Source organism: Lipotes vexillifer, unplaced genomic scaffold (genome assembly GCF_000442215.2).
Source record: "Lipotes vexillifer unplaced genomic scaffold, Lipotes_vexillifer_v1.1 scaffold1212, whole genome shotgun sequence".
Taxonomy (NCBI): Eukaryota; Metazoa; Chordata; class Mammalia; order Artiodactyla; family Lipotidae; genus Lipotes; species Lipotes vexillifer.
In genome coordinates this window covers 475,843-482,798 of record NW_006778423.1, presented here as the reverse complement: position 1 = coordinate 482,798, position 6,956 = coordinate 475,843, and the positions used below count along the sequence as shown (strand labels likewise).

General features: G+C 37.4%; 1 protein-coding gene across 1 annotated transcript in view; it reads left to right on the top strand.

Annotated features, from left to right (window-relative positions):
* The first annotated feature begins 2,183 nt into the window (after nt 1-2,183).
* The window catches only part of KCNMB2 (potassium calcium-activated channel subfamily M regulatory beta subunit 2), a 250,759-nt gene continuing 245,986 nt past the window's right edge, over nt 2,184-6,956 (top strand). The window contains exon 1 of the mRNA XM_007451623.1: nt 2,184-2,599. The gene's annotated coding sequence lies outside the window, so the exon portion shown is untranslated. The remainder of the gene's footprint in view (nt 2,600-6,956) is intronic.

Sequence of the window (6,956 nt, the reverse complement as noted above, 5' to 3'; positions counted from 1 at the left end):
CCTCTTACTTCATCCAAGGATCAAAATATGGCGCTGTTAACGGTTTTTATGTTTATTTATTTTTATAAATTTTATTTATTTATTTATTTATTTTTGGCTGCGTTGCGTCTTTGTTGCTGTGCGTGGACTTTCTCTAGTTGTGGAGAGCGGGGGCTACTCTTCATTGCGGTGCGCGGGCTTCTCATTGCGGTGGCTTCTCTTGTTGCAGAGCACGGGCTCTAGGCACGCGGGCTTCAGTAGCTGTGGCTCATGGGCTCTAGAGCCCAAGCTCAGTACTTGTGATGCACGGGCTTAGTTGCTCCGCGGCATGTGGGATCTTCCCGGACCTGGGCTTGAACCCGTGTCCCATGCATTGGCAGGTGGATTCTTAACCACTGCGCCACCAGGGAAGCCCTGTTAATGGTTTTTAGATTGTCATTTAACTCTTCCTTACATTTGAAAAAAACATTTCAGATACACAATTTACAATATTATTTTTCTGTCATTTTTTAAAGAGAATATCATAAATTCATTTTCCCTGAGATAATCCTTCTTCCATTACAAACTTTTTAAATGATATGCTTGCCTATTAGAAAAAAACATGGGATTTTTATAAAATGCTGAAGAATAACCTCCCAACAATTTCATTTTGGAATTTTTGTACTCTCACTTTAGTGGTGTCATTTACTGCAATTACAAACTGTGAAAATGTGGTACTAAAGGCAATAATTTTGCATTCCCCAGACTCCTTACAACTGTGAAATTTAATTACTCAGCTAAGAGTTTCTCTTGCATGATCATGAGGCTAGTGAAAGTTTTTGTACAAAACGCAAAAAATGATTTTTTTTTCTATTTTAAGAACTGAAAATTTGAAAAAGCCTTCTTTTTGTCCTACCAACATAATGGGAACAGAATTATTTTTTGAAATTTAAATTACAGTATTTTCTGATTTTGATTTTGCCCCAGGGAAACCACTGTAAGAATACTTAATCAGAATGAAACATGGTTACAGTTTGTGATACAAGGAGATTTTTCCACTAGGTCACGCTTTATTCTTGAAAAGAAATTATGACTAGTCAGGTAACAAGTAAAATTCACATACAATCAGGGCATAATCAAACCAACATCCAGAAGTTTAAAAAAAAACAGAAAGGGGAAAAAAAGTGTCTTTTTTAAAACATCAGACTTCTGAGCAATTCAGATATTCAGTTCTTGCATATAATAAATAATGGATGCTATGATCATAATAGTATTTCTAGATAACAAAACTACCAGTAATTAAGTAGTGTTGATCTACAATCATTCCCTTTGAGATTTTGTTTTGCAGTAGTTTTTGTCTGTTTGTTAATCCCACCTCATTTTCAATTCTATAGGCCAGTATAGTACATTTCCCTTCATATTCCATCTGCTGCTTTCCCTAAGCCCCTCCCCTGGAGCAGACCACTCTGTTTCCATAGTAACTAGTATATAACTATTGCTCCTGGGGTAGCAGGAGGGGAGAAAGAACAGCAGAAGAAAAGGACTAAATCTGGTTAGTAAGAGCATGACACATCCTCTACATTACTGTGAGTTACCAAGAACTTTTTTCTGCTTCCCTGTTTGGAAAAGTACATAGAACTTTTCAGAGTAGCACTTCCAGCAAGTAATACCATCTTCTCTGACCAATGGTAAGAAATCCTTCTTCCACCTTCCATGATTATGACTGTCCAAAGTGGATCAAGGTAGTGTACACTTCCCCATCCCTTCCACCCAGCATTCATTCTTTCCATTTGGACAGTAGTACAGGGCATATGATTGCTTCAAACTAGAACACAAAGCTCTGTAAATCAGTATGAAACAATAAATGCACTCATTGATCCGTTCAGTCCGTTTGATACCTAATTTGAGATTTTATGTAAATGCATGCCTGAATCCTACCTCAGTAATGATGAGAACATTTCCTATGGGGATTGATCCTTTTACCTAACTCTAGAGAATGCTTATTTTTGTAACTGGGAAGGGAAGGATTCCCTTGCTGGGAGTAAGAATTGTTTGGGGAATCCTAGAATGTTGATTCTCAACTTCACTTTCCATGTAAAAATACCTATTTGAAAAAGGAATTCTCTCTCTTATAGCTAAAAAGAATTTGGAAATCTGATCCAATAGGCAGGGTGTTACAGTCTTACTGTAACGAAGTCGGAGCCCTCTCTCCCTTTTTAATATGAGAATTCGAAAGCAGTGGGGAAGTGATGCTGGACCTATCACAGCATTGCTAACAGACAGCCTATTACAGTATTTAATAAAAAACAGAAACAGCATGCCTATCATAGGCTAATAAATCCTACCTCCTGCACGCTTTAAAAACAGTAAGAAGCAGCTTTAACGGAGCTTCAGATAACTAATTTCAAGCATGGCTGTCTAGCGAGCCTGTCACTCCTATTGTCCTTCCAAACTCTTTCAGACATTTTGAGCAGGAAGTATTAAAGCTATGAGTTAGCAAGGGTTGTGACATTAATGGTCCAGAAAGGCTTTAGGCACAAGAGGTAATGATGATTACTGGTGGCTATTTGGAGGACTGCACTGGATCGCTGTCATTAAAAATTAAGCGTGGCTTTTGAGGAAGATGTGACAACTACCAGAGGTAGGATTTGCATGTAAAACAAAGGAATCTGTTGCTGTTTCGTGCTTTTTGTTTGCTCTGTGTCGTGTGGGTCGTGAATTGCAGCCAGGTGCAGAGTGAGAAGCAGGAAGGGGAGAAGGGGGAGTGGGAGACGGATCTGCTTAAAGCAAAACACAGTGGATACCTATTATGTTTTATGGCAGCAATGCCTCGAGGACAAACTGGCTCCAGACTCGCAGCCTGCTGAGTGTGCATTCCACGTTGCTTTTCCCTTGGAGTAGAATGCTTAGAGGTCGTGGAGAAAACAGTTTCCTTCTTATCTATGTGGCCAGCTGGGCTGTTGGTAGGGTTGAGTGAAGACTTTGGTGGCTGGGAGGCATAAAGGTCCGAGAAAATAACGATGAAGCTGTCCTAAAGACTTGAAACCTGTTAGATAAATGTTTTATTTATTTATTAGCCATAGTCTAATTTTTAAAAGGGTAAATTGGAAGATTACAATGGATTTCCCTGATAAAGAACTACTTTGGATTTAATCTATTATAAAAGAAAATTGGGGTACCTTCGTCCATTTTGCATATTGAAAGGCTGATCCACACTGTTTGTATGAATGGTTTTGCTAAAGCAGAGCAAGAGTTTTGCACTAAAGAAGGGGCTTTCTCTCTATTCCTGCTCTTGCTTTTAAACAACTGCCAGGGCTGCAGATGGAAATGGTGATTCGTTAGAGGTTATGGACTTAACGTTTTAGCTTTTTTTTCTTTTTCTTTTCTAAATGAACAGGATAAAAGCACAATTCTCCTTGAAAGATGAGAGGGGCAGTTGGCTTCACAGTCCAGTGGATAATGAGTGGATTTGCAGGGAACTTACACCGCTTTGTACTTTATTATTATACTTTATCGGTATAGCTCAATCAGAAAAGGAAATATCAGAAAACCATAAGCTGAGATTTTTCTTAAGCAAAAATGCAATGATCAGAAACCAGTGTTTCTCCAACTTGATCTGTGGTGCAAGTTTCAGTATTCGTCATTGCATGTGACCCTCAGTGTGAAGTGGCAGAAACATAGTGAGTGAATTTCTCAGTGCTGTTGTGTTATTTCCCTAACAGACTTCACAAACTCCAAGATGTAAAGATGTTATTTTAGATTTTGAAAAACTATGTTCTGATGCACTGATTTGGTTACAACAAATGGCAAAGATACATAGAATAACTGTATATTTATAAAAGAATGTAATATTCTTCAATATACCTAAAACTTCTTTATTAATGGAGTATTAAGTAGAAATAAAAGTGAAAGACAATTATAGTATATTTTCAGCTAAATACTAGAGCCAAGGCCGAGTGGGGCTTATTCTCTTCTATGATGCAGTTGAGTGTGCACATTTGTGAGCATCTGTGTGTATACTGCCATTCACAAACGTACAAAGTTGAAATCATTTCCCTGTAGCGGGTGGCATCTATGCTTAAAGTTGTGCGTCTATTTATCTTAATAGTGTGATGATTGCTACTGAACCACTCAAACTCTCTTGACTAGTCTTTACGTGACCAAGAGCACATGTCCATGAAACGACCATATAGAATTTGTAATGCAATTGATGGGTATGACATCGTTTTCTGCTTCTATGTGGCTAGTGGAATGTGTGACCTTGACCTTGTAAAGTCCCATTCTCTAGCCAATTGTGCTCACCAGTCAAGAACTCATATATAGAAAAAGAGAGCTCATAATACATAAACAGAAACACACACACAGTTACTGCTGTCAGAAGTTTACAACTGAATGTTGTTTCTATTGTTTTCATTAATTTCATTCATTTGAAAAGGACTTTCACTGGCTCTGGTTTTACCAATATCTTCTGAATCTAATCACATCAAGCATTTATTTTAGAGGCAATCCATGACATCATAGTTGTCAACAGAAGAAATTATTTTGCTGTGGTCACGCCCCTAACATTTTACTGATAAACTAAAATTACTTTTCACAGTTTTTACAGATTTATGGGAAAAGTCTCCGTATGATATTTTGGTGGTGTATTTGTCTATACTGGACCACCGCAGCATGAAAAATATAGGGGAAATATGGTAATTCTTTTCTTCCTTTGGTGGGGAAAGCCAAACCAAGTACTTTAGTCAAAGCAACCTGCTTCGTGTCACCAATTAATTTCATTACCTGTTTACATAAATAGATACCAACCAAAACATTTCCAAATATCCTTTCCTTTTAGTTTCTGCTACATGTAGTAAAAAAAACCCAACAATGCTCCAGTTATACCGAAAGCAAGTCTGGAATCTACCCTAACATAAAAAAATAAGCGAAGCTTTGGTCAGTCTTGTTTTCTCAGTCCTCACGGGTAGCACAGCCATCATATCAGTCACCAAGACACAAGTCACCAAGTCCAGAATCATTCTTGTTCTCTGTCTCTCTCATATACACACCCAGTCATCATTCTACTTTATTGGTAGATATCAAACCAGACATTTCTCAAACTAACACAAACTTCTCTTTGATTACCTCTCTCCTCACCAAAATATGGAAATTAAATCTTCCAAAAATATTCCTGCTATTATATCAAATAAAAAAGCAGACTACAATAATGTACATATAATATAATCTTAATTTAAATATATATGTGTGTATGAAAACCAACTAGAAAAAAATGCACCAAAATGTTGGCAGTAGTTATCTCAGTGTGGTATTATTGATGTATTTTATTCTTTTTATTTGTCTGTTGCTAAATTTTTTAGGGTTGCTAATTTTTTTTAAAAAAGCAGATATTATATTAATAGTCACAAGGTTAACATCATCAAACTTTATCTATCTTTATCTATGTTTATGTTTATCTACTTTATCTACTTTATGTTTATGTTTATCTACTTTATCTATGTTTCCTTTTTCAACCATGGTACCAACTTTTCCCATTATCATACATTATATAATACACTATGTCTTCACCCCAAATTCCAAAGTAATTTTTTGGTCTATGAAAGACTGAGGAGAGGTTCCATTTCCTATCAGAGACCCTTCCTCCTTGGGTTTCTTTGTACATCACAAAAATCTCAGCATCATCCTTTCTCAAAGACTGACTTCAACTCTTAACTTAGATTTCTTAGAAAAAGAGAGTGTGTGTGTGTGTGTGTGTGTGTGTGTGTGTGTGTGTGTGTGTGTGTGTAACTCTACAGATAGAGTATTTTTTTAATATCCTTTGCTGGCTCCTCATTATCTCCTAAATCTTTAAATGCTGGACTGCTCCACAGCTCAATCATAAATCTCCTCTTTATCTATATACTTACTCCCTAAATGTGTCTCAAGGCCTTAGAAACTATCTATAAACAGCTCACAAATGCTAATTCTTAACCTGGACTTTTCCCCTAACCTCCATACTTACATATTCAGTTACTTACAAAACTTTTCCACTTAAGTGCCTTATAAGCATCTCACACTTCACATGTTCAAAATCAAATTTCTGAATGTCCTCCTCCCATATTTCCCCCACATATGTAAGTAGAAACTCCATTCTTCTACTTGCTTGGAGTCCTAGATGAATCCTCTCTTCCCTTCCCACATCACAGAAAATCCCATTGCCTCTACCTTCAAACTGTACGTAGCATTCAACTACTTATTATTCCCACTGCAAATTATTATTCCCGCAGAATACATTCTGTTCTGTACCCAATGCCAGTGGTTATTTCAAAATTGAAGTTGTATCATAATATCTTTTGCTCTAAAACCTCCAATATCTTCCCATCTAACTACAGATAAAAGTCAGACCCTTACAATGGCCCACAGACTGTGCACGATCAGCAGCTGGGTTCCTCTCTGGCCCCTTCTGCTCCCACTCTCCTTTTAGCACTTCACTTCAGCCACACTGACCTCCTGGCTGTTCCTCAAACATGCCACACACTCTCAAACCCCAGAGCCTTTGACTTTTCTGTGCCTGATGCCTGGAAAATTCTTCCCCTCCATAGACACATGACTCAGTTTCTCACTTTCTTCAGGTCTCTGCCAAATGCCACTTTATCAGAGAAGACTTCCCTGAAAACCTTGTTTCAAATCACCCCCTTGCACACTTCCTATTCCCAGTCCCTGCTTTCTTTTTCTTTATAGCATACCAAATTATCCATCAACATATTGTATGTTGAGTTCTTATTGCCTGTCTCTCTCCTACTGGAATGTAAACTCTGTGAGAGCAAGGACTTTGTTGTGTTCCCTGACATATCCATAGCACCAATCGTCGAATGAATAAATTGTTGAATGTAGGAATTGAATGTTTTCCCCCATTAGAACCATTAGTAGCATTAGGCTCCAACCAGAAGTTTTTCAACCTCAAGGTCTAATCTCTGTGTCATAACATCCTGCTGATTTAAAAAAAAAAAAAAAAAAAAAAA